This window comes from Tiliqua scincoides, chromosome 3 (assembly GCF_035046505.1).
Source record: "Tiliqua scincoides isolate rTilSci1 chromosome 3, rTilSci1.hap2, whole genome shotgun sequence".
NCBI classification, from domain to species: Eukaryota; Metazoa; Chordata; class Lepidosauria; order Squamata; family Scincidae; genus Tiliqua; species Tiliqua scincoides.
Window position 1 is genome coordinate 228469036 of NC_089823.1, and position 24966 is coordinate 228494001.

General features: G+C 44.6%; 1 protein-coding gene and 1 pseudogene across 1 annotated transcript in view; both read left to right on the plus strand.

The window, feature by feature from the left end:
• The window catches only part of NAALADL2 (N-acetylated alpha-linked acidic dipeptidase like 2), a 395487-nt gene that overhangs the window by 128324 nt on the left and 242197 nt on the right, over window positions 1-24966 (plus strand). The window lies entirely within an intron of this gene.
• LOC136646777 (5S ribosomal RNA) lies at window positions 24629-24748 on the plus strand (annotated as a pseudogene).

Below are 24966 nucleotides of genomic sequence, written 5' to 3' on the forward strand. Positions count from 1 at the left end.
CTGAGCTAAAATCCCTCCCCCTGTTTTGTCACCTAATTTACAAACAATGAAGTTAGGACGGGTCCATTTGACTAGTCCCAGTTTGGCCATCTACCAACTCCTGTTAGCAATAACAGAACAGCATTTTGTTGGAAACTAGTGCAGTTTACAAATAAATTTTCAACGGCATTCCCATATAGAGTGCATTCCAGTTGTAGCATCCCGGTGTTACTGGTTTTTCTTCTCCAGGCAGTAAGAAAGTGTTTTGAATGCGAGATGCAAGGGAGAGGCAACAGGATGAAGGTCGCTTGTTGTCTTGCATGCTCCCTGAGACTTCTGTTGGGCCACAGTGAGATACCGGAAGTTGGACTAGATGGGCCTTTGGCCTGATCTAGTGGAGCTCTTCTTATGTTCTTATGATATTGTACCTTTCCCAGCCACTAGATCCTACTTATCCATGGTATCTCTGCTGCTGGCTGAAATCAATGACCTAGAAAGGTTTCTTCTTTAGAGATGTAGCACATTTTGGGTCAGATTCCTTGAAAAAGCAAATACCCCTCCTCCAAGGGTTGAGACAAGAACAGGTCTGCTTGCAAAGGCTAGAGTTTTTCTGAGCAATCAAATGTTCAGACAGGCTCAAATGTAAAGCATCCAGCACCAGGGCCACTATTGCTTCCCATTTCTCCTTCCCCAGGGCAAAGTGCCTACCTTTGGAGGTAGGGAAAACAGCAGCAGTGGGCAATTTGAGGGCCCTGGTAGCACCTTTTGCTGACTGGGACAGGGTCTATCAGCCCCAGAATTCCCTGCGGGAAAGGCTCAAGCTTTTACGAGCAATCTCTTGGAGCGTGTGCAGAAGCTTAACCCCATTTTGAGCCTAAAACTTTGCTGTCAGTGCATCTTTCTATCTCTCTCCCTCAGTCTCTCATTTGCCGGAGTGAATAAATCTCCGTTTCAGGCTCCTGCAACCTGCATAGTTGAGGACATCATATACAATATCCAGTGCAGTAAGAACGCTGTGGGGTTTTTCTTTTATGCAATGCCATTGCCTGTGGGTTTCATGAGAATGTGGAGAAATGAGGATTTTGAGCCTATGGACAAAAGGCAACACCTGGAATCCAGAGTTGCCATTGCATTTGACAGTCTGGAAAATGCCCAGTACTGATTATCTCCAGGCTGAATCTGGGAGGACAGGTGGCCACCTTATAAAAGCACCAATCTGTGGCTAATTGGGAGCGATGGGGAGCAAGTGACAGAGCAGCTTCCTGCAGCCAGAGGGGACAAAAATGATGTGTGGCTGATGGTGAATCCTGCCAGTGACTTACTTTTGAGATTTGGCTGCAGGTGGACTACTGTGCTGATAGATTATTGGCAAAACTCCTAGTTATAAAAAGACCTGAAACTGTTTTCCCTTATTTCAAGCCCAGCACCTGGGTCCTTAACATCTGGAAATCTGTCCCACTAGCTTATGCTGAGGCACAATTTGAATGGGATATTGTCACCTTGTCTGTGTATATTCTTAGCAGTTCTAGTCAAGGGTTTTGTTGCTCCATTTCCCCTGTTGCAAAATCACACCACAGTTGCAACAGCTTCAGTCACTATTTCCACCCCTGCAGCTCAGTGTCAAAGCTCAAGGTGCCATTTACACCATGGGATATACTCTGCACTTCTTACACTGTTGTCGATGTTACATTCCCCCCCCCTTTTTTCTTTTTTTGGCTGTCTAACTCTAGGGGAAAAGAAAAGGCATTAAGAATCATACTGTGAAATTTTAACAAGGATCCATCAAGAATATTTGGTGCGGTTACTTGTACTTACTGGGAATCTGACTTGAATTGGCACTAAATCAGCTGAGGCAACAATGCTGTGACATTACATGACCAGAATGGCAAAAAAGAGAAATATTTGTCTCGTTGTCATAGGAGGGTGTTAGCTATTCACAGCATGAAATGCCATGACAGCTCAGTGGGGATGGAATTGCACATTTTCTCAGCATCTCAGCCTATCTGACCTGGTGTTCTTAGAACTGCCCTGGGGAGTGACAGAAGTAAATGTAGCACTCTCTAGCTTTATTTGTGCTCATTTCCTAGACAGGGCTGAAGAACGACTTGCTGGGTATCTGTTTGCTTGACTCCACAATGGTTTATGTACCCTCCATGAAAAGCAGAGTTAATTGAAGTGGTTGTACCATCTCTAGGATGCTGGCTAAGTGTCTAGACCTTGTGTGCTTTTTTTCTGATGGATGCAATAAGTGCTCTTTGGGGGTTCATAGACTCTAGCCACAGGTTTCGCAGGAGAGAAAAAGAAGCAGACAGCCACAATGACAACCGTCAAAGAGAACATGAAAGAGGGTGTTAAACAGATGAATGGTTTGTGCCAAGTCCTTAATGTTATTTGCGCGTGTTTAGAAGTCTGTAAATATGAGCTTTTGTCTCTGAAGTCAAAAGGTTTGTTTTTGCATCTAGTGTCACAGATGGGAATTCTTTGTGTCTTGACTACTTACTAAGAGGTTGTCACGAAAACAGAGTCAGTTGGCTGACTCCCTCCGTTCATTGAATCAAACTTGCTGAATAATTTAAAAAAATCTGTTTGCATGCTGATGATGTTCATCATAAGGTATGATGAACAGCCCCCTGCCTTTGGGAAAATTTCTGCTTTGAAAGGACTTTTTGGTTTATTTTTGCTTTTTGTTTTCCTTCAGATTTCTCAGGTATTCTTTCTGAAAAGGAACCTTCAAAGTCAATGGGAAATGTTTGTTTTAGACATAGCTCACTTACAGCCCAGTTTAACCAGTGCAAGTTAGGTGCTGTCTGGAGCACAATTCGGGGTAAGGGGATATTTTATCCCTTATCCTGTGTCAATCCCTGTCCATCCCTTGTGGGCTACTCGTATCAGCACCAGCGAAATCACTGACACAGCCCATGTAAGGCCAGTCGGGCCAGGAGTGGGGGTTAAGATTCGAACTGTGTTTTGTGGCTGATCCTGCCCCTCTCCTGGGCCTGATCTGCCTCTAAGACTGCTCAACCCCTCCCCAAAGCACCCACTCCTCTTGGCACTCTCTCCCATCCCCTGTGCTGGCCTCCTTCGACCAGCACGCACTAACCCTCTCCTGGTCTGGATCTGGCCAGCGCACGTCCTCTTGCCGGCCTACCTTTATGACACATATGGGCTGGTGCAGGGGGCTTGTGCTGGATGAGTACTTCTTCTGGATTGCACTCTTAGTGATGTGCCACTCTCCTCCATGAAAAACAGTTACTAGTATATACTGAAACTTTTTTGTTTTGCTGTTGCTTCACTCGATATTTCTGGTATGTTTTGCTTCAGGAGAAATATCCAAATTCATTGTAAAATTTGGCTTTAGGCACGATTTGATGACAGACCCCTCTGACTGTGCAGCTAGGGTTGAACCAATTTCTCAAAATGTGGGGAATGGAGCAAAAAGGGAGCCAGAATCAGACCCCTCTCAGCTCCCTCCTCGATTCACTGCCACTTTTTTTTTGAAGTGTGGCCAGTGGATTACTGGCCTGTAAGTCAGAATTCTAGAGGCGGGTGGGCGACTTTTTTCAGGGTAGGCAATTAAGGGCCCAATCCTACCCAACTTTCCAGCGCCGGTGCAGTCACAATGTACCCCCAAGGGAAGGTAACAAACATTCCCTTACCTTGAAGAGGCATCTATGGCTGCTCCGCTACCACAGGACGCAGTGCATGCCCCATTTGCACAGCTGCACCAGTGCTAGAAAGTTGGATAGAACTGGGCCATAAGTCGGGTATATTATACTGGTGTGCAAAATTAAAGGGTAAGTATGGAGAAATATCAAAGACCTATAAATGTGAGGGTGGGGAACTTGCTGACTCAGGGTTGGCAATGCCCACCCTGGCCTCCCCCTAACTACAGCCCTGGTGACTCACCTCCTGTGAGCCACCAGGCTAGTGGCTCACAGGAAAAGAGGGGTAGCATGTCTTAGCATGTGCTGTTGCTGCTGAGATCTCCCTCCCACCCCTACTTCAATTTGGTCCCTGTCTCAAACTGCCTGGCAGCCAGCTTATCTGCTCAGGTGCTGTCTGGGTGAGCTGATGGCATGTGAGTGGAACCTCCTGCCCTTTGCACCAATAGCTCTGAAGAACACAACAGTGGCATGGCCTTTGCACCTCTGGAATGGGGTCTACGGCAGCAGGTTACAAAATCCGCTGCCATATACCCTCAATAAGTTTGGGCCATCGGTTTGATTATGGAGATGAGCAGGGTGGTTCTTTTCAGTCTGAGATTTGAACTGGCTATGGTGCTTTTGCTCACTTAACTATGGTCAACAGGGAGTGGTTTGGTTTCACATGTGTGTTGTAGTTCAGAATTTTCCCTGAAACCCAAATCTCTCATCAGGTAGAAAAATGACTTGGTGAATGAAGATGCGACGAAAAACTATTTGTCAAGCTTCCTATGTAAATAGCAAAGCATCACTGCTATAAGGAATAAGATATCAATTTCTGAGATAAGCCACCCGGTAATGGGATTGCTATCTCTGCAATAGGGTTGAACAATATATATATATATATATATATATATATATATATATATATATATATATATATATATATATATATATATATATATATCAGGAGGAAATTCTCAGAAAGCATTGATGGCAAGGCAACTGCTATTCATTTTTTTTAATGCTGAAATACAATAGTTCAGTTCAACAAATGCCATACGGACTTGACAGGAGCTTCTGCAGGAATGTTCCTCTGAAGAGTTAATCCAACAAGCTTTAGCACTTGTGCAAACACATATTATATATGTTTTACGCTTTAGGACTCTTAGAGAATGTATATTGAATTTGGGGCTCCATTTTTCACCGCTTCTCTGGCACCTATGACTTCATCTGCAGTTGGTGTTGGCAAGGGGTTGTCCTGGGCCTCTTTACACTCTGGGTTTGACATTGCAAAACATTACAGAATTTTTCTAGAGGTGAAGAGAGGGATATTAATACTACTCTGGCTGGACAGATGCTGTTTCCGATCCTCCCTTAGGTTTCTTTGACCCCTGAATATAAACTGATGGTGAGTAAGCAAGGTTCTAGTAAGCTTTGGGTCATGGACAGATATTCCGTCAATGCAAGCCTGTATGATGGGGAATCCTGAGTTATTTTTACTGATTAGATTGAGTTTTCGGTGCTTGCTTTGTTGTGTATAGTTTAGAGATGCCTCTAATCCCAGCCCTTCTGATGGATCTTTACTCAAGAGCCCTCTGATGTTATGCACAAACAAGAAACTCCAGATTTGCTTTCATGCTTTGCCACCCGTTTCCCACTATTACCAGTTGTGTTCAGGGTCATGTGTCACAACCTGCACCGTGGAGGACCAAACACAAGTGGGAAACTTGCGACACAGCCCGTGGAATTTGGCACTTAACGATAATACGAGAGAGGTGGTCTTACCAAGCATGCTGTGCAACATGTACACCTGAGGAATTTGAATGCATGTGCAAGGACCAAGGTGCAGTGGCTCATGACACTTCTCAATAAGATGGTACTGAATAAGGATGAGATAGACACGGATATGGGAACAGCACAAAACAGTGTATTGCAGTGGACATAAATAAACAGTAAGAGGGAGGGGCAAATCAGAAAGTTTGTAATGCAATACGCACAAAGCCCTAACTCAGTGGTACTCAAACTTTTCCGGCCAGTGGCTCCCTTGACCCCCTGTGGCTGTTGGCCATGACTCCCCATCATGTTCCTGAGGGCTGGAAGTGACATCACTAAACAGGAAGTGGCCAGAAATATTAACTATATTAAATATAATATTATTATAATATAATATTAAATATAAATATATATTAACTATATTACTATTAATTATATTAATCATATCATTAATTAAATGCAGATCTTAAGAATATATTATTAATACACAGCAATATACATGCTTTATAAATGCTGATCACTGTTGGAGACAGGATGCTGGAGTAGGTAGATTTTGTCTGGTCCAGGAGGACTCATTTTTGTTAAACTTTGTAAGCATACCAATAGAATTGTTTTATCAAATGAACTTTGTGAACAACCAGTCTGACCAACATTACACACACACCCCTGTGGACCCCAATCCAACTGGTCATTTCTCCCATTCTCCTTGGATAGGACTGAACCCTTTATTAATTTAATGAAATTAATTTTTTTCCAGCAGCTGGTGGGGAAAACAAAAATAGACCATGAAAATATGTCAGAGCTGATAAGGGTTTGGTTAGGAAGCTGATTTGTCTCCTATACTAGGAGATGCACAGCTCAAGCCTATGCATGTCTACTCAGAAGTAAGTCCCATTAGAGTCAATGGGGCTTACTCCCAGGAAAGTGTGGATAGGATTGGGCTGGCAATCACTTCATCAATGGCTGATAAGTATTCCCTTCAAATAGCAAGATTCATCACTTTAAAAATACAGCCTTTCCTGTTCAGTCAAACAACAAGATTAATAAATCACTTTAAAAACAGTACCCTTTTTCAGCTCCTGGCCAATTAAAGTGTGTGCTTGTCTCTCCCCTCCCCCTTTGCCAACTGCATGGAAACAACTTTAAGGGGAGGGGGAGGAAAGCGGGAAGGTTTGGAGATCGAAAGGGGGGAGTGGAAGAGGGAGGGGGTTGAAAAGAGAGATTTCACTTTGATGAGAAGCGATCCCAGGCTGGGAACTAGGAACCAACCAGACAAGGATCAAGGAGAGTTTCTTTCTGAAGGTCAGCAAGGGCAAGCACTGCAAGCTGAGCATGCTTGGTACTTGCCAGATGGGGGTTGAAGAGCTTTGCAAGCAACATGCAGCGAACACAGAAGGCGGCAGCCTTGGAGCGGAGGGAGAAGAGGGTGGGGCAGTAGCAGCCACTCTCACAGCTGATGGAGAGGGAGAGCTGACAGAGGCGCAGAGAGGGGCAGAAGATGGGCTCATATTCTGCCCAGGGGTGTGACTGTATCGCTGCGAGAGGATATCCGGCGCCTCCCCTTTGAGTTCCTGGCACCACCCTAAAGAGCCGCACCTCACCATTTGAATAACACTGCCCTAACTGGTCGTGATTGCTAGGCTGTATGGGAAAAAGAGGAAACTCTTGGAAAGAGGAAGGATGCATGGACGCAAAATAAGGAAGGGGGAAAGAAGAGAAGCTGAATAGAATGTGAATGGAAAAGCCTACTGCTTTTGTCAATATGCATGCATAATCACTGGTGTACCATGCGCTGGACAAGAGCTACACATCCCATGTGTGCACATCCCACAACAGCACTGTCATAGGAACATATAAAGGGACCCGCTGGATCAGGCCAAAGGCCCACCTAGTCCAGCTTCCTCTATCTCACAGTGGCCCACCAAATGCCTCAGGGAGCACACAAGACAACAAGATAGCAGAGTCCTGGTGCCACTCCCTTGCACCTGGCATTCTGAGGTAGCCTCCTTCTAGAAGATTGCACATACCCAACATGGCTTGTAACTTGCGATGGGCTTTTCCTCCAGAAATTTGCCCAACCCCCCTTTAAAGGCATCTAGGTCAGATACCATCCTCACATCCTGTGGCAATGAGTTCCACAGATTAATGACATGCTGGATCAAGAAATATTTTCTTTTGTCTGTCCTAACTCAATTTTCGTTGGTGTTCCCTGGTTCTGGTGTTGTGTGAGAGGAAAAAAAACATCCCCCCCATCCACTTTATCCATCCCCTGCATAATTTTGTTTGTCTCAATTGTGTTCCCCCTTAGGCACCTATTTTCTAGACTGAAGAGCCCCAAACACCGTAGCCTTTTCTCATAAGGGAGGTTATGGGCCCCAGCCCAGTTATCATTTTGATTGCTTGATCATTCTGATCGTTCCACGATGTCCTAGTCCCACTAGTTCAATCACAAGTTGTAGCTGGTGAAGTAGGTGGGATCAAACACTGTTGTTGGCATCCTTCAGTCTCGGAAGACTATGGTATCGCGCTCTGAATAGTGGTTCTGGAACAGTGCCTTCTCCAGTGCGCGAAGCCTGGGTAAAGTAGATATGGAGGATAGACTGTTACCCATGCAGCAAATCCCCCCTCTCCACGTCGCTGAAATGATCCAACGGAAAGGCAGAAGCTAATACGGTTGGTTCCAGCAGCGTCGCAGGAGTTGCCAGAACGTGACTGTGTTCAGCCATGAACTGCCTCAGGGACTCCGGCTCTGGATTTTGCCTCGAGGTTGACTCCTGAAGCCTTTTCCATAACTGGATGTAGCCACAAGGCAGTGGAGGTTTGGGATCAGAGTTTTCCTTCTCTCAGATGAACTGCCTTCCCAGGCTAATGAGTCCAATCTACCCGGTGGCTGTTTAGTCGCCTCTTACGACAAGTACAGCCAAACTGAGTGCCTATTCTTATCCCCCAGCCCCCAGGGGCCCTATTCTTATCCCCCAGCCCCCAGATCAAACACTGCAGAATGAAGAATGAGGTAGACCAGAGCCTTCACAAATGTGTAGCAGACAACACTCCTGCATGTGGATGTAGAAGCATTGCAACTACACTAAACAATTGGCTCTATGTTGTGAAATGTTATGGGATAGAATTCCCCGGGACTTGGAAAATCAGGGTGAGGAAAGCACTACTCCCCACCATTTATCCTTTATTTCCCACCCAAGCTCTTACTCCTTTTTTACCCTTCCCTCACTGTGCACCTATGACCATGTACATGTGTGCTGGGTAATGCCATCTGGCAAGCAATTTTGATGGTCTTATCAAAACCCCTTTTAACTTACATCAAAATTCTCTGGATCTTTTATCTTGGCAGGGATCTCTAAATGTTCCTTTAATTTCACTGGAAGTGAAATTCTAAAACCCGTGTCACTTCTAATTGCTATTTATTTCTTTTCTTATCCCCAGATTATAGAGCGGGTAACAATATGACTCTTTTGTTGGTCTCACAGCAACCATGTAAGGTAAATGTAAGGTAAATGAGGCTGAAAGACAATACAGGGGGCCCCCCATATTCATGGATCCCATATCTCCGGATTCAGTTATCTGCAGATCAGATCCACCCCCCTGCTTGTCCATCCAGAGGTGAAGGGAGCCCCACTCCCCTAACCTCCAAAGGGGCTTCTGAGCTCAGTGGAGGCCAGGGACTGAGCTCGGCAGGCAAAAAAAATGCAACTTCTAGTTTCCTTAAGAAAACAGAAGTGACATTTTTATTACTTATAAGACATCGGGAGGCCCAGGGAAGCCCTGGAGGGACTTCTCACCTTCTCACCTCCGGAGGGAGGGCAGCCCCCCAGGATTGCGGAGATGGACCTGTATTTGCAGTTTCAGCTATCTGCAGAGCGTTCCGGAACAGAATTCCCGCAGATATGCGGGCTTGTACATTGTCAAACTCCTTCCAGTTAGCAGAGTAAGGGCCCAATCCTATCCAACTTCCCAATGCCAGTGCAACTGAAGTGCAATGAAACCCCAAGGTAAGCAAACAAACATTCTCTTATCTTAAGCAGGGCTCTGTGACCCCCCCCCCCCACTGCAGAATGCAGTTCATGCCCCTATCTACACCTACCTGGGAGGAAGCCTCATTGACTATAATCGGACTTACTTCAGAGTAGACATGCATAGGGACTGGGCTCTCAGAATATGTACCTGGGTTTTCATTACCGTGTTCAAGGCCAAATTCAACCATTCAGCTCTGTAATATGGCCGGAAGGTGCTGGATAACTCCTGTTTTGGTAGTCCCAAGAGGCTTGGTTCCCTGTTGAGCAATACTACACGACTGGTTGAGATGTGCGCAACTTTACCCATTTTTGTCTGGCCCACAAGTGTACACATTTGGTTCTTGTTGGGTATATGCAACATTGGGCAGAAGTGGCTTAACAGGGCACAAATAGGAAGGGTGGATATTTTATACATAGGCAATTTGATGGTTATGGAATGGTTGTCTTCACAATATGTCAGGTATTACTTTAAGATGTAATGACAGGCACTCCCCAGTATCTGTGGATCCAGTATCAGTTGGTTTGGTACCCATGGATCCAATTATCTGTGGTTCCCCACAGCCCTCCATCCTCCCCACTCCGGTTACCTTCGTTTATTTTCCTAACACTTGCGTGAATGCCTGTTTCTGGTATCTGCGGGAGCAGGAACTCATCCCCTGCGGATACTGGGGGACGTCTGTATATAAATGCAAGATTCATGGCACAATGATTCTTAATTAATATTATGGATATGAAGAAAACCTCTGAACAGTTTCACTTGTCATATAGCAATGCATTTAACAACCTATAAATCCTCAGATATTTCACCCAGGAAGCCCCTGACGCTTGCTTCAAATTTCAAGTCTCTATCATAGGAGAAATCCTTGAATTGGAACAGAGCTGAAAATGACAAAAGCTCAGTTGAAAGGTTAATTGTTTAAGAGTCAGTTTCCATTGTTTTCTTGGTTGAAAGATACTTTCTAGTTCTGAAAGAAAGGGGAAGAAGTTCAATTTAAACGTTGGTGCAGCGTAGGCTGGGGAGAAGAATAGAAATGAAGTGCAGGTCTGATGGTGCATCTTGTTCCAGATATATTTATATGTATATTATGTACAGTGCTAATTGTTGCCAAGGTACATGCTGTACGTCTTGCTACTGAAATACTCTTTTTTTTATCTGCATTTATGTGGGGGGAAAATAGCTCACATTGTGAGATTGTAGCAGAAGCAGCAACGCGCCCACAATGGATTTGTGAAAAGCCCTTGAAACTTGCTACTTTAATAGGGTGGCATTGTTTAATTGAGCATCGTCAATTATTCTGCAATGTTTACGGAGGATCACTTGGAATACACATAAGCCTACACACTGTGTCTGAAATGTATGCCCATTTATTTGTAGTGAGTCCCAACAATTCAATAGTTTTTAAAGACTAGCTTCTTCTTGTTTGAGTTTGTCCTTGGTATCCTCTGCTGATATTTTATTTCTTTGAGGGATGGAGTTGAGCAGCCAAAATTAATCCAGAAACATCATGCGGGTGAGTCGCTAGGTGGTTTGCAACACAATTTCACATGGGTCCCCGTTGTGAAATAATTTTTTACTTACCTCCCAGTAGGCTGCCTGATTGCCAGTGGGTCTCTTCAGTCATGTCCCAGCTGTCTTGCTGGAGTAGGTCTGTGCAGTAGAAGGGAATGGCTCCAGGCCAGGAAAGTGGATGGGATCTGCCCTGTGCAACTGCCACCACGATCCACCCCCGAACCGCCCCCTGGTTTGGCCCACTCCCTACCCTGATCCTCCCCCAAACAGCCCATAAACCTAGTCCTCCATCACCTTACCTGCTCCAGCAACGCATCTGGGTTGTTCCAGCACTCACAGGGAGCCTCTGGCCACTTCTGCCAGTATCTCCATAGCATGTGATGTTTGCACCATCGCAAGGTGACTTACTGTAGTGGATCACAAGATCCAGTGCCATGTGGCCCATAGGATTAGGTCATTAAAGTTTGAAGTGTCCAAAAAAAAAAAAAAAAAAAAAGGAGAAATAGGTCAAAAAGAGAGAGAGAGATTGAGAGAGAAAAAAAACAAGGGGCCCATACCTGATCTTCGGTATGAGCAGCCAACATCCCCCCAAACCACTGCATATCCATAGTCTTATAAATCACCTTTGCAGCTTCTCTGTGCTCAGATCAGTCTCCATTGCATTGTTTGTGCCCACCTGAGATGTCCATGGCCAATGGTTTCTCTTTACCATGCTGTGAATGGGGCAATTTGCTCAGCAAATGGCTTATACCAATTGTGATTTAGTCAGATTACAGTATATGGGGGAGGGAGGGTCTTTTGTGCTAGAAACCAATTCTTCATGCATCCAACCGTACTTTTGTTGGGCTTCTGTCGATCAGCTTCCTCCACTTTCCGTGCCATCCCTCCCCTACCCCCCAGACACCCATACTATATTTTCTCATTTTACCTGTCTAAAACCCAATTAAATGCATATTCCCCTTGAGCTTCCCCTGGCCTACATGAAGCAAAGAGATATCAATGGTATTCATGTATGGGGAAAAAATAACTCTCAGAAACCAGCGGGAAGGGGGGTATAGAAACAGCCTTTCGCTTTCTTTCTTTCTTTCTTTCTTTCTTTCTTTCTTTCTTTCTTTCTTTCTTTCTTTCTTTCTTTCTTTCTTTCTTTCTTTCTTTCTTTCTTATGAATATAGGTATACAATTCAATATAGAATTTGGTGCCTTTACATGTATCACACAAGGGGGGAATATGAGAACTGAAACAAGTCTGTTCTTTTACCCCCAGAGCTGTTGGGTTCAGAGAGTACAAGAACTAAAGCTAATTATCTCTGTATGTGTTATTTGTTTATTAATTTGTTTTTAGTGGTATATGTGTTCAAGATCAAATGTACGGGTGAATATTAGTGACCAATTTACCAACTGATAGCTTCCTCCAATGAACAGGTGAGTGTAAGACTGTAACCCTCTGCATACTTACATGGGAGTAAGTCACAGTGAACTCAGGGCCCAATCCTATCCAACTTTGCAGCATCAATGCAGCCATAATGAAGTCTCGAGGTAAGGGAACAAATGTTCCCCTACCTTGAGGAGGCCTTTGTGACTGTCTCCCCACCACAGGAGGCAGCACACACCCCATTGGCACAGTTGCATAAGTACTGGAAAGTTGGATAGGATTGGGTCCTCAGTGGGACTTACTTCTGAATAGATGTGCATAGGCTTGTGTTCTGATGGTTAATGTGGGAGTCTAACTTGCAGAGGCTCATTTGTAGTTTGAGAATTCTTGGCTTTATGTTAAATTTGAAAGGGACCAGTGTTGTTTGCAGTAGCAGATTTATCTGGCTAGTTGGTCATACGTACATCCAATTTGATCTGCTTGTCATCAAACAGTAGAGAGTGGGAAAGCCTTAAATGACTATCTAGTCAATTCAGTAATCATTTGAATTCAAACCTGCAAAGTTTCCACTGGGAGGATGGTGAGCCAATAAAGTTGCTGATACAGTGGTATAGCTAAGAGGGGTATATTACCCATGGTACCATGCCTTGAGGGGGTGCTAATCCACAGAGGACCCGGGGTATGTAAAAAAAAAACAAAAAAAAAACAGCCTTCTGATGCTCAGGGAGACCAGGCACGGCCTCCCAGAGCCTCAGAAGGCCTGTGAGCTCTTTTGGGACAGGGAGCCATTTGATTATGCCTGTAAACTGCTTTGTGAACATTTTTCTTGAAAAGTGGTACATAAATATTCTTAATTATCATCATCTTAGCTAATACTACGAAGAACTCCTATTCAGTTGTATGAGTGTCATCAAGTTTGCTCTGGTTTTTTCTTGGTTACTGATTTGTTGGGTGACCTGTGGGGGGGGGGCACCATTTGAACTGTTGGCCTTGCAGAGCTGTGCACAACTGTTCTGAGTGCACCATAACCTGGAAGTAATTGGCGATGACACCAGGCATGCCTGGAAGCAAGCAGTTCCAGATTTTGTTGTGTTTGGGGGGGGGGGATTTTTTGTACCCTAGTGCCACTGCCTTAGCTATGCTACCGTGTTGATGAAACAATCTAGGCACGGGCTAGTTTGTGGATTTGCACCCCCACTTCCACAAATTATACAATAAATATTTCACATCTCTAGGGCACGTTGAGGTCTTTGAAGCATTTCATATGTATTCTCAGGTTGCCATCTTGACAATAAACCAATAAAGTAAGCATATGCTGTTACCCCCACATTGCAGTTGGTGAATTAGGGAGGCTGTGAGGACGTGGCTGGTCTATGGCTACTGAATTAGTTCTAGATACATGTTAAGTTCAAGCCAGGGGCTTCCTGACTTGTAGCTCAGTGTCTTAGCTACTGTGTAAGACCAGCTCTCAGAAACTGTATAAACTTACACGAGCAATCCTTACCCCCTCAGTTTCTCTCTTACTCTTTTTAAATTCATCTTGTGATGAAGTTCAGTATCTGGTTTAGCTTGATAGGGAATTGTGTACATCCTGAGGCATACAGTACTAGGAGGCTGGGATCTGCGCCGTGAACACCTGCCTACCCACCTGCATCCAAATCAGCAGGAAGCTTTTGGAAGCCAGAGCTGCAAAGTCAGATGGCTGATTGTTTAAGCAATTACAGGTGTAATTAGGTTTATAATTGAACTTTCGCCTGGTGTGCGTTCTGAATCTGGCAAGCCAGGGTAAACCCACCACCAGTCTTTAGCCCAGCTTGAGATCCGTTCAAGCTTGTTGCTAGCCAGCCTTAGAAGCTATATAAGGAAGAAAAAAAATATGCTTCATGTCTCATTTACATGAAGACACATGTTTATTGGGGGGGGGGGAAGGTATTATTGCTTTTTGTTGCTTTTAAAAAAAATCTTGCAGCTCATTTGCTGTTTCATCTTTTATAGTTTCTTTTGGTGTTTTTCTTAATATGTTATGTCATTTATTAGGCTTTTATGTGGATTTGTTTTGTAAACTGCCTTGAGGGCATTTGTCAAAAGGCAGAGGATAAATCACTTAAATAAATTAAATAATATTACATTTCCCAAACACGTTGCTTTATGCATGGATTGGGGAAATTAAAAAAAAAAACCAAAAAAAAAAACAAACTTGTGTTAATCATCTTATCCAAGAACAGTACTGTAGCTATAGGGGGCAATGCTGAGGTAAGTACTGCAGTCCGTTATGTAATATGTCCCTCCCATTCTTGACACCAACAGCAGTGCGCAAGCACTCCTGCATGTTGCCATCAAGCCCAGAATGGCTCCAATGGCAGGTGGGAGGGTCTGCTTACACGGTGCATCATGGCATCTGCGATACGTACCGTGCCACCCTCCTTGTAACTGTGCCACTGTCCAGGAGCCATACGAGGAGAAAGTTGAGGGAGAAGATGGAACCACCTTCCTCATTCGTCTTTCCAAGAGCTGTTTGTGGACTGACCAGCTTTTAAGCCTGCAAGGCCATCCTCCCTGGTAGCAGCAAGGAAGGAAGCCAGAAGAGGAGATTTGACCTGCCGAAGAAACACCCAAACTAAGTACCCCTTCCTCTCAAGACAGTTTGCTCAATCGCCAGGCTCCAGCTTGATGTGAGCAAAACTCTGGTAAGACATATTTGCTGTAAGCACCTGTAGCCACTCTGAGGTGGAATCAGCAGGCCTCACCCAACGCACACATCAATTTGGGGGCATTGTGGGGTAGCAGCATCTGGGAAAAGGTGGGATGTTGGCATTATCTGTAAAAGAAAGGGGATGCTGTCCCCCCATCCCCCATTTTGGCCAATGAGAAATGTGTCCCAGGGCTCCTGAAGCAGCTGGCTGAATCCCGAGTACTCTCCAATCTACAATAGACAATCCCTAGTTGGAGAATGTGCCCTTGGTTAAAGTCTGCCCTTAATTTGACTCTATTTTGCTTTGGAGGGAGGTTTTTAAAAAAATCTTTGCATTCATGTTTGCACTAGAGCTAGTATTATTCAGATTTTGGCACCCTCCTCTGGTTTCCTAGAAGTTAAATCTCTGCATGTGCCTGGAGATATTTTTTGACCCTACTGCCCTTGTAAATCTGAATGCATAAATACTCATGCACTGGGTAGTAGACAAGAGCTGCACGTCACGTGTCTGCCTCACAGTTGCATATCTCTCGAAGCCAAATAGCAGCAGAACTTAAGAGATCTGCTAGGTTGTCTGCATGACAACCTGCTCCCTCCCAAGTGAACAAACTGGGCAGATAAATGGAAGAAAAATAGGATTTTTTTTTTCTTCAAAAGGCAGAAGGAATAGAGCAAAATGGGGGTGATGCAGAGGATTAAAACAAGGCAAGTATCGAAAAGCAAATGGGAATGACAAAGGGGCGTTGTTAGAAAGGAGATTAAAGTGCAAGTGGAGAATAAAACAAATTCTCTCATACAATGAACTAATTGTTGTCCCTCTTTGAGTTACTTATGCTGTTTTAGTTGTACCTTCCCTCAGAGGGTGAGCAGAAAAATGGCAAAACAGCAGCTGCCTTCAATGACAGACTGGGGCTACACCACTAAGCACCCTTGTGCTCAATTAAAACAAACAAACAAACAAAAAAACTGGGTTTGAGCATGTCATGGGTCCATCAGATTGGATGACTTACGAACCTGGTCATCCCTACCTGCCCCTTTGACCTTCCTAGGTGGGATTGGATGGCCAATCAACTATTGTATGCCAGTCTCAACAGCTGGGCTGGCTGGTATTTATTGTCAACCAAACAAACTGTTGGCTATGCCATGAGGTTTCCAAAATTAGAAAATATACATGTTACATGTTGGCAACCTTCAGTTTCGAAAGACTATGGTATCGCGTTCTGAAAGGTGGTTCTGGAACAGCGTCTAGTGTGGCTGAAAAGGCCAATTTGGGAGTGACAATCCCTTCCACACCGGGAGCAAGTGCAGTCTGTCCCTAGTCTGTCTCCCTGGCTATGGGTCTTCCTTCTTTGCCTCTTTGCCTCAGTCTGTTGGCCAAGTGTCTCTTCAAACTGGGAAAGGCCATGTAGGGTGCTTTCCTTGCACGAGTTCTCCATAGAGGAGATCCTTTGGGATCTGGCCATCATCCATTCTCACGACATGACCGAGCCAACGCAGGCGTCTCTGTTTCAGCAGTGCATACATGCTAGGGATTCCAGCATGTTCCAGGACTGTGTTGTTTGGAACTTTGTTCTGCCAGGTGATGCCGAGAATGCATCGGAGGCAGCGCATGTGGAAAGCGTTCAGTTTCCTCTCCTGTTGTGAGCGAAGAGTCCATGAAAATATATAGGGGGGAAAAAAGTGAAAAATCAGGAATGTCCACTACGGGATTTAGATATTCTACTCAGGTGGAAGTTCCAGGGAAGTTAAAAGCATTTTGATAAGATAAATGAAATTTCCCAGAGATTGGAGGAAATTCATATTGGACTATACAATGTGCTAGGTAAGCAGGGAACAATGGAGAAGTGAGTTCCTTCCCAGAGTGTCTAAAGTCTCTTCTGAAAAGAGGTGGCATGGGTGAAACAAAAGTGGTTGGAAACCGACAATATTGTGGGCTAAGGAAGGAAAAGGTGGGAGTGTTGGCGTGAAAACAAATGGATCAAAATCAGACTAAGGGCCAGTTCCAACATTATTAAAAGGACTATGTTCACTTCTGGACTCGCCGCATTGCCCCTGGGGTTCCAGAAGCCACATCAAACCCCTGGCTGAGGAGTAGCAAATGGCAGTAAAAAGCAGTAAACCAGCAGAGGAAGAAGACCCTCCTTGATGTGCAAGAAGGAGGATGCCAAAACGTCCTCTTTGACCGCTCACCTCAGGATGAGAGCCTCCTCACCCTGGGGTAATGTTGCTCCTTTAACGTTGCCCCTGGGATAGGGCCAGGTAAATCAGGGGATGGGACTAGGTGAGAAACAGCTGAAGAAGGGATGGATCTCCCAGGGAGAACCCAGAGCTACATAAAGCACTCATGGCTTCATAGCCCACCCCCTTCCCTCTCACTTCCTACATATAATTGCTGGAGCTGACAGGTGATCAGAGTCAGCTGGTGCATGGAGCTGGCAGAGTCCTGCTGTTGTAAAAGTGGTTTGCAGTGGCCATTTCTCAGGCACCATCACGAAGCAGCAGCAACAGAGGTCCATTGCCGCAGCTAGTTGCCTGCAGCAGAGCAGATGAACTGCGGCTGGAGTTTGTAGTCAGGGAGGGAGAGTAATGGGGTGTTGGGAGGAAGAACCAGGGTGTGTATCAGAGGAGGGAGTGGATCTGGTGGCTGTCATGCATGCTGATGGCGTCTGGCCTGGACGCCTTTAAAAGGGGATTGGACAGGTTTCTGGAGGAAAAATCCATTACGGGGTACAAGCCGTGATGTGTATGTGCAACCTCCTGATTTTAGAAATGGGCTATGTCAGAATGCCAGATGCAAGGGAGGGCATCAGGATGAGGTCTCTTGTTATCTGGTGTGCTCCCTGGGGCATTGGGTGGGCCGCTGTGAGATACAGGAAGCTGGACTAGATGGGCCTATGGCCTGATCCAGTGGGGCTGTTCTTATATTCTTATGTTCTTATGGCTCTCCTTGGACTTGCTGGTGTCAGTTCAAGCTGGCCTAATAAGTTTGAGAAGACCCATAGCTAGTGTGGCTACATTCCGTAACATGGTGGGAGATAGGATTGGGGCTGTAATAAGATTGCAGAAAAGTTAGGGGCAAGCAGATAGGGAACAAGCAAAGAGAACAGCCAGAATTCACAGACTCAAGGCAGAGAAAGAACGATAATTGGTATATGCATTTGAGGCGCAATTTGAGGCTGATGACCAGAACCAGGGGACATCCACTAAAATTGAGTGTTGGGAGAGTTAGAACAGACAAAAGAAAATATTTCTTTACTCAGCGTGTGGTTGGTCTGTGAAACTCCTTGCCACAGGATGTGGTGATGGCATCTGGCCTGGATGCCTTTAAAAGGAGGTTGGACAAGTTTCTGGAGGAAAAATCCATTACGGGTTACAAGCCATGATGTGTATGTGCAACCTCCTGATTTTAGAAATGGGCTATGTCAGAATGCCAGATGCAAGGGAGGGCACCAGGATGAGGTCCCTTGTTATCTGGTGTGCTCCCTGGGGCATTTGGTGGGCCGCTGTGAGATACAGGAAGCTGGACTAGATGGGCCTATGGCCTGATCCAGTGGGGCTGTTCTTATGTTCTTATGAGCCTAGGATTCCATGTAAGAGGGCCCAACAATGAAAGTTGCTCCCTACATCTTCTGTCAAGTTCAGAATATTATTGGAGCAGCAGATCCTATCGTCAGAAGAGCTTCCACACCTTAAGAGTTGACCTTGAACTCAAAACTGTGCTGGCAAAAAGTCAGAGAAGTTTAGATTGTAATGACCACCATCAAATGGGGTGAGTTGCTTACACTTTGCAGCATTATCTTGATGTGACAGGCAAAGCCAAGAACTGAAACAGATAATTCCTTGTCAAATGCTTTTGTTTCCTGGCATGTGAAAGATGGTTTCTTCCTGTGAATCTAGGCCATGAAGTTTTGAATATATCTGCTGCACAAGTTACAACGGCGGCTTCGTTCTCAATTAGGGAAAGCAGGAGCACAAAATGTGTTTGACGTCAAATGTCTTGTCCATGTTGATGGTAGATTGCTGACAAGTGGGTCTGTTCTGTGTATTTAAAACAGAGAACAAAGCCTTTTGGGTAATTTAAAAACTTGGTAGAAGTTGCTGATGTTTGAGAATAACAGCAGCGTAAAGATTTGCATCTTTATTGAAAACTGTATGCTGTGAAGTCCATGCCGTTCAAAACACAGAATGAACAAATGTTTGTGCAAACTGCGGAGAAGCCACAGATTTAAGATTTGTAATATTGACTAAAGCGTCCACTTTTCCAAGGTCCATTCTCTTCTGATGTCATGTTCATAGGGGGGAGATCAGTTCTTGAGAGTTTTGAAGTGTCGCCCACCGTTCTTGGACTCCCAGGGGCTTGCCAGTTTTCAGCTTGTCATGGACATGATTTCCCAAGCTCCAGCACTTTCCCCATACTCTTAAAAAATCCAAGGTTGCGAGGGATTTTAATAATATTCTTGTCCACTTAAATATAACCAAAGCAATAATGAAAGACCGTTAATGGGTTGGAGCAAGATGACTGTAATTTGTGCGTGCTGTTAGGGTATTATGTAAAAGCAATTTTACCTTTTATAACTGTGACACATTTGGCGTAGTGATGGTGGGGGGTAAAATGGGTAATGGCTCTTACCAGTCAACTACATCCCCTCTGAGAAGTCTTTCTGGAAATATGATGTATAAGTGGACTTTGAGCTGTACTTTCAGTGTACAAAAGGGTGAAAAAAGTTGTCGTAGAGTAGTGTATTGGCCTGCCTTTGGGTAAGGTGACACGTAACATCTAGAAGCAACGCTTTGAATGGAAAGCTGGCAGAACACTTGTTGGATGTCTTTGTGTCTATATGCTGGTATGGATGCAAACTGAGAAGCCATAGGTTGCAAGGCAATATCAAAAGGCAGTGTAACCATCAATAGTACAAATTAAAATAACTTTTTTAAAACAGGACGACGTGTTTTTTTCAGCTCAGACGTTCTCTGTCCTTGTGTTTTTTCTCATGATGTCTCATCACTGATCAAGGTTTCTACTTTTTGGTAGCTACAGAGCTGGTGCCTAGAGCAAGGCCTATCTTCAGGCACCCAGCAGGAAGATGAGCAGGCACCCAAGAATTTCAGCTTTGTGGATTCTTTTTTCTGGTTATCCATGATATGTCTGGTTTCTTATATTGGCATGCATTTTAAGTCCTGGTAAATTGGCACTGTTGGGCGGTGTAAACAGGGCAGGAGGGGGTGGGAGGGACTTCGAGAGCGCCAGGAAAGAATCCACGAGGAAGGAGGGTCACACGCAGCAGCTGCGAGGCTCATCAGGACAACCTGATCCTTTGCAGCTCTGTGCAGAAGTAGTCCCATTTGCACCTGGTCATTCAATGATGATCCTTCCCCTCCCTCCCAAGTAACAATGGAGCCATAAGGAGGAAAGCATGATTACTATGAACTGCCTCCCCCCTTCCCTGCCTCCTCGCCCTTCCTGGGCTTCTGCAGCCTAATGTAATGCAAGAGCCCCTTTGGGCTCCTCCTTCCGCCGTCCCACAGCCAAAGAAAGGTGTCCATCCTGTGTCCAATGATCATCCATTCCTTCCTTCCTATCAGAGAGCCCTCTCCTGCCTCCCCCCTCCTGCTTAGATGCAAATGCAAACATTAGCCCTTCCCTGCCTCCCAGCTGGAAACTCCCTGCTGCTTGCCTGATTGGAATGAATGAAAAAACCACTGGGTTTTTCACGCTATGAAAACAGCAAGCAAACACACCTGGACATGGGCAGACTCGAGTTAGCATGCATGGGCATGAGTGCCGAGTCAGGGGGCCCCTGACTCAAGTGTTCTTTTGAGTCTTCTCTGCATATGACTCCAGAAACAATGAGTCAGCAAAAAACACACATTTTCATGACTCGAGTCGAGCTCCTAACCCTGCTTCAGACGAACAGCACTCTTCATGTTATTACTCGTAGTATTAGCAGAGGAGCAGAGGCATCGCTAGACGGAGAGGCGGTGCACTCAGTTTTGCAGAGAGCCTCCCTGCAGCATGCAGGCAGCTCCTCCCCCTCACCATGGGAGCCATTCGCCTCCGTTTCCCCCACCCCCACCCACATGGCTCCAAAGGGGAGGGGGGGAGCCGCTGGCACGCTGCAGGGAGGCTCTCTGCAAAACTTAGTGCACCGCCCCCTCTAGCGACGCCTGTGCAGGGGAGCCAATTGAATGAGGAACCATATGAATTTTGTATATGGAAAGGAATGATAAGATGGCCCTGCAGGGAGAGCATCCTACCCCTAAAAATGTGGTGAAATATTTGGACTCCTGCATTTTAGCCACAGGATCTTGCCTCAACCAAGCATACCGGGTAGGGCCTCGCATCGTTGTCAAGGATGACAGGAGTGACGTGGTCGGTGCAGATTCACTAGCACAAGGCACTAGTTCTAGAAAGTGATTCCAGCACACATGGTACAGTAGATGAATCTGCTGGAGGTCTTTTCTGGCCCACTGGTCTGATTCATAAAAAAAATGGAAACAGTATTTTGGACAGTGCATCAGAAAAGGATAGTGACTTGTTTGTCTGGAGCACAGCTGATATTGAGGGGTGACTCACTGGATCGATGTTATCATTAATGGGTCTGAAAGAGTAATTAAGGCAAGAAGAGAAATTAGTGCTCTGTTATTAGACCAACATTCATTAAGAATTGATAATATGCATTTAACTGCTAATGACTTTAAGCATGCTAATGTTAGAATTGCTTCCACCATTGATTTTCTGGGGCACAATAATGTGTTCTTAGCTGTTGCATATGCTCTGAGTAGTGATAGCGGTATTGTCGAGACCAAGCCTCATCCAAATGAGGTCCCTGCAGTAGCTGCATCTGTTAAGTAGGGCAGCCATCCTAGCCAAGCTACGGGAGAGGGCACCAGAGTTACTAACATTGGGGCCTTTGGAATATATTGCATGAGACCAGCTGTACCTGCAAAATCAGATATTGGCATCCTTGTGCAAACTATGAGTTTTCAGTGATATTTTTCATGCATATAGTTCAATAAACTTTGGTGATACCGATAATGTATACCACATACCTGCTTCCAAAAGGGAGTTTCCTCCCATGCCCTTCTTCCCACCTGGGGCAAGCCCAATTACTGGGGTTGCCTCAGCGTAGAAACTAGTGGTTTGAGACTTGTCCAACCCCAACTTCCCTACACTTCTAGAAACAAACCTTGTTGCATTAACCACAGATGAACCGCAAGAGAGTTAGGGCCCAATCCTATCCAGTGACAGTGCAGCCGTACCAATGGAGCATGTGCTGTATCCTATGGTGGTGGGACAGTCACAGAAGCCTCCTCATGGTATGGAAACATTTGTTCCCTTACTTCAAGGCTGCATTGCGGCTGCATCAGTGCTGGAAAGTTGAATAGGATTGGGCCGTGAGCTCTCTGCTCTAGACTGAACGAAAGAGGCCACTGAGCTTTCAAAAACAGAAATAGTTTATTAAAAAAGCACACACGCGCAAAGGGAAAACAAGATTCAAACAGCCCAAAGCAGTGTTTTTTTTTTTTCCCATGCTCCTTATTCTTCCTGGGACAAGTGTCAACAACATCAGTGCTGTCAATGCATGCCTCATGTTAAGTTTTTCCAGTGGTTGTGCAGGTTATAATGATCACGATGGTGGATTGTATAAGCTGAAATGCCATCTCTGAGATACATACAAAGGCTTCGCATTAAGTGAAGGGGCATCATACTACGCTATCTTATTGTGGAGTTTCTGACCATTTAGGTGTGTCAATTGAGGGCCCAATCCTATCCAACTTTCCAGCACCAGTGCAGCCACAATGCAGCCCAGAGGCAAGGGAACAAATGTTCCCATACCTTGAGGAGGCCTCTGAGCCTGCCTCCCCAACACAGGGTGCAGTGCATACTCCATTGGCACAGCAGCACTGGCACTGGAAAATTGGATAGGATTTGGTCCTGAATGCACTAGCTAAAGTGACATGATTAGAGAGACCCAGGTTCAAATCCCCACTTAACATTGAAGCTTAATGTGTAGCCTTGGGCAAATTACCATCTCCTTTCCTAACTTGTTGTATAGAAACATTGGGAAATGGCTTTGAATAGCTGTGGTTGTTGTTGTTTTTTTAATTTCTCTATGCAGAGAATCCTTTTTTTCCCATCAATTTATCCGTTGCAGACCACCTGAACGTCTGTTGTGCGACCTCTGTGAATTGCACAGAACTTTGGGGTGGGTTAGGGTGCGGATTTGGAGAGGCGATGACATGTGTGAGGTCAAATTAAGCAACGTTTGGTAGCAACTTAAAAACGCCTGAAGTCCCAATGAGAAATGTTCCTCATTTTATCATAATTCTTTTATCTTTTTTTCTTAAAATGCTACAGATGTTTCCTCTCAGTGGGAGCTCTCCAAATTTATCTCAGAATTCAAAATCAACAACAATTCTAAAAAAGAAAAGAGGATAAGAGAGCTCCTATGGAGAAACCTTTACAGCAGTGAAGTTGTCCTCACACCCCAGTAATGACTCCCACCTGTTTCCTAGATGCTAAAGATCCCTTTTTTGAGAATGGCACATGAGTGGTTCTCAAACTAGTGTTTAATAGATGTTCTTCAAAGCACAGTAAATATTTCCCATTTCAGGTGCACTTTAAGAAAAAAAGCACTCCCCAAGGGCTGCCATACATTTAGTGTTAGGTACTGTGATATGAGTGTCGAGTTGTTGAAATATTTGCAGTTCTTGGGTCTACATTAGTCAATCATTCTTTCGCTTGCAATGGTTGAGTGATGGATCCACTTTGTTCCCTGTGGAGATTCAGCCTTTAAACATTTTTATATCCGTCTCATGTTATTATTATTTTTATTCCACCTGATTTATTTTAATAGCTGTATTTCATTCACAGGTAATCTGTTTTCTCTGTGACAGAATGAAGCAAGCAGTCGGTAGCAAAATATAAGGTGGGATCTTTTTTTTCAGGAGCAACTGACAAACTTCTCCACCAGTAAACTCAAGCTTCTTAGTTTTAAATATGATTTGCATAAGAAACCTTCCATAGACTGTAAAACGTGTTTGTATTAACAAGGCAAAATGCACAGCATCAACTAGTATTGTACCAAATATTCACAGTTTTCAATGTTATTAATATTTTATGTTTTCGTAAGTACAGGCAGGCCGCTGCAACCACGGATCTAGTATCTGCAGATTAATGGATGTGGGGCACCCCCCCACATTCTCTGCATGCTCCTTATTGTTCTTTAAGTCCTACTGGTGTTTCTTGCTTTAAACAGGGCACTATAAGCATTGAAGCTTATGACGCAAAGAGAGTAGGCTGCTGGAAACCTGAATAACTGATAAAAATAGACCTTATGATAAACAGTAATCCTGTTTAAAGCAAGAAACAAAGAAAAGACTTTAAAGAATGGGCGTGTGGGGCGGAATGTGCAGGGTTGTGCATGCATGGGGCATGATGTTAATACAGGCACCACCCATATTTGCTGTTTCCATATCCATGGGGCAGGGGGGTTGTACCTGGAACATGCCTGTATTTCACTGTAATTGTGAATATTTATGCACTGTTAAAAAAACACTCCCCTCTCAACTGTGCTTTTTTTTTTTCTGCAATGCCTTAAAAAATATTTTGTTATTTTAAAACTTTTATGCAGCAACCGTTACCCTGCACATCCCTGATCTTGTCTGATCTTGGAAGCTAAGCAGGGTCAGGCCTGGTTAGTACTTGGATGGGAGACCACTTGGGAATACCAGGTGCTGTAGGCTTATACTATAATCTTTTGAGACTGAAGGTTGCCAACCATTCTGCCTTTCTAAAGCAAAAGTTGCAAGACAGCTAACAACACTGTACAACATTAAAAACAATGACAGACCAAAAGCAAGCACAACAAATAAGCATCAATAACAATAAAAGCAATAGAACCAGACATAAGCCACAAAATATAATAACAAGAACAGTTGAACCAAAATGTCTTGAGCCTTCG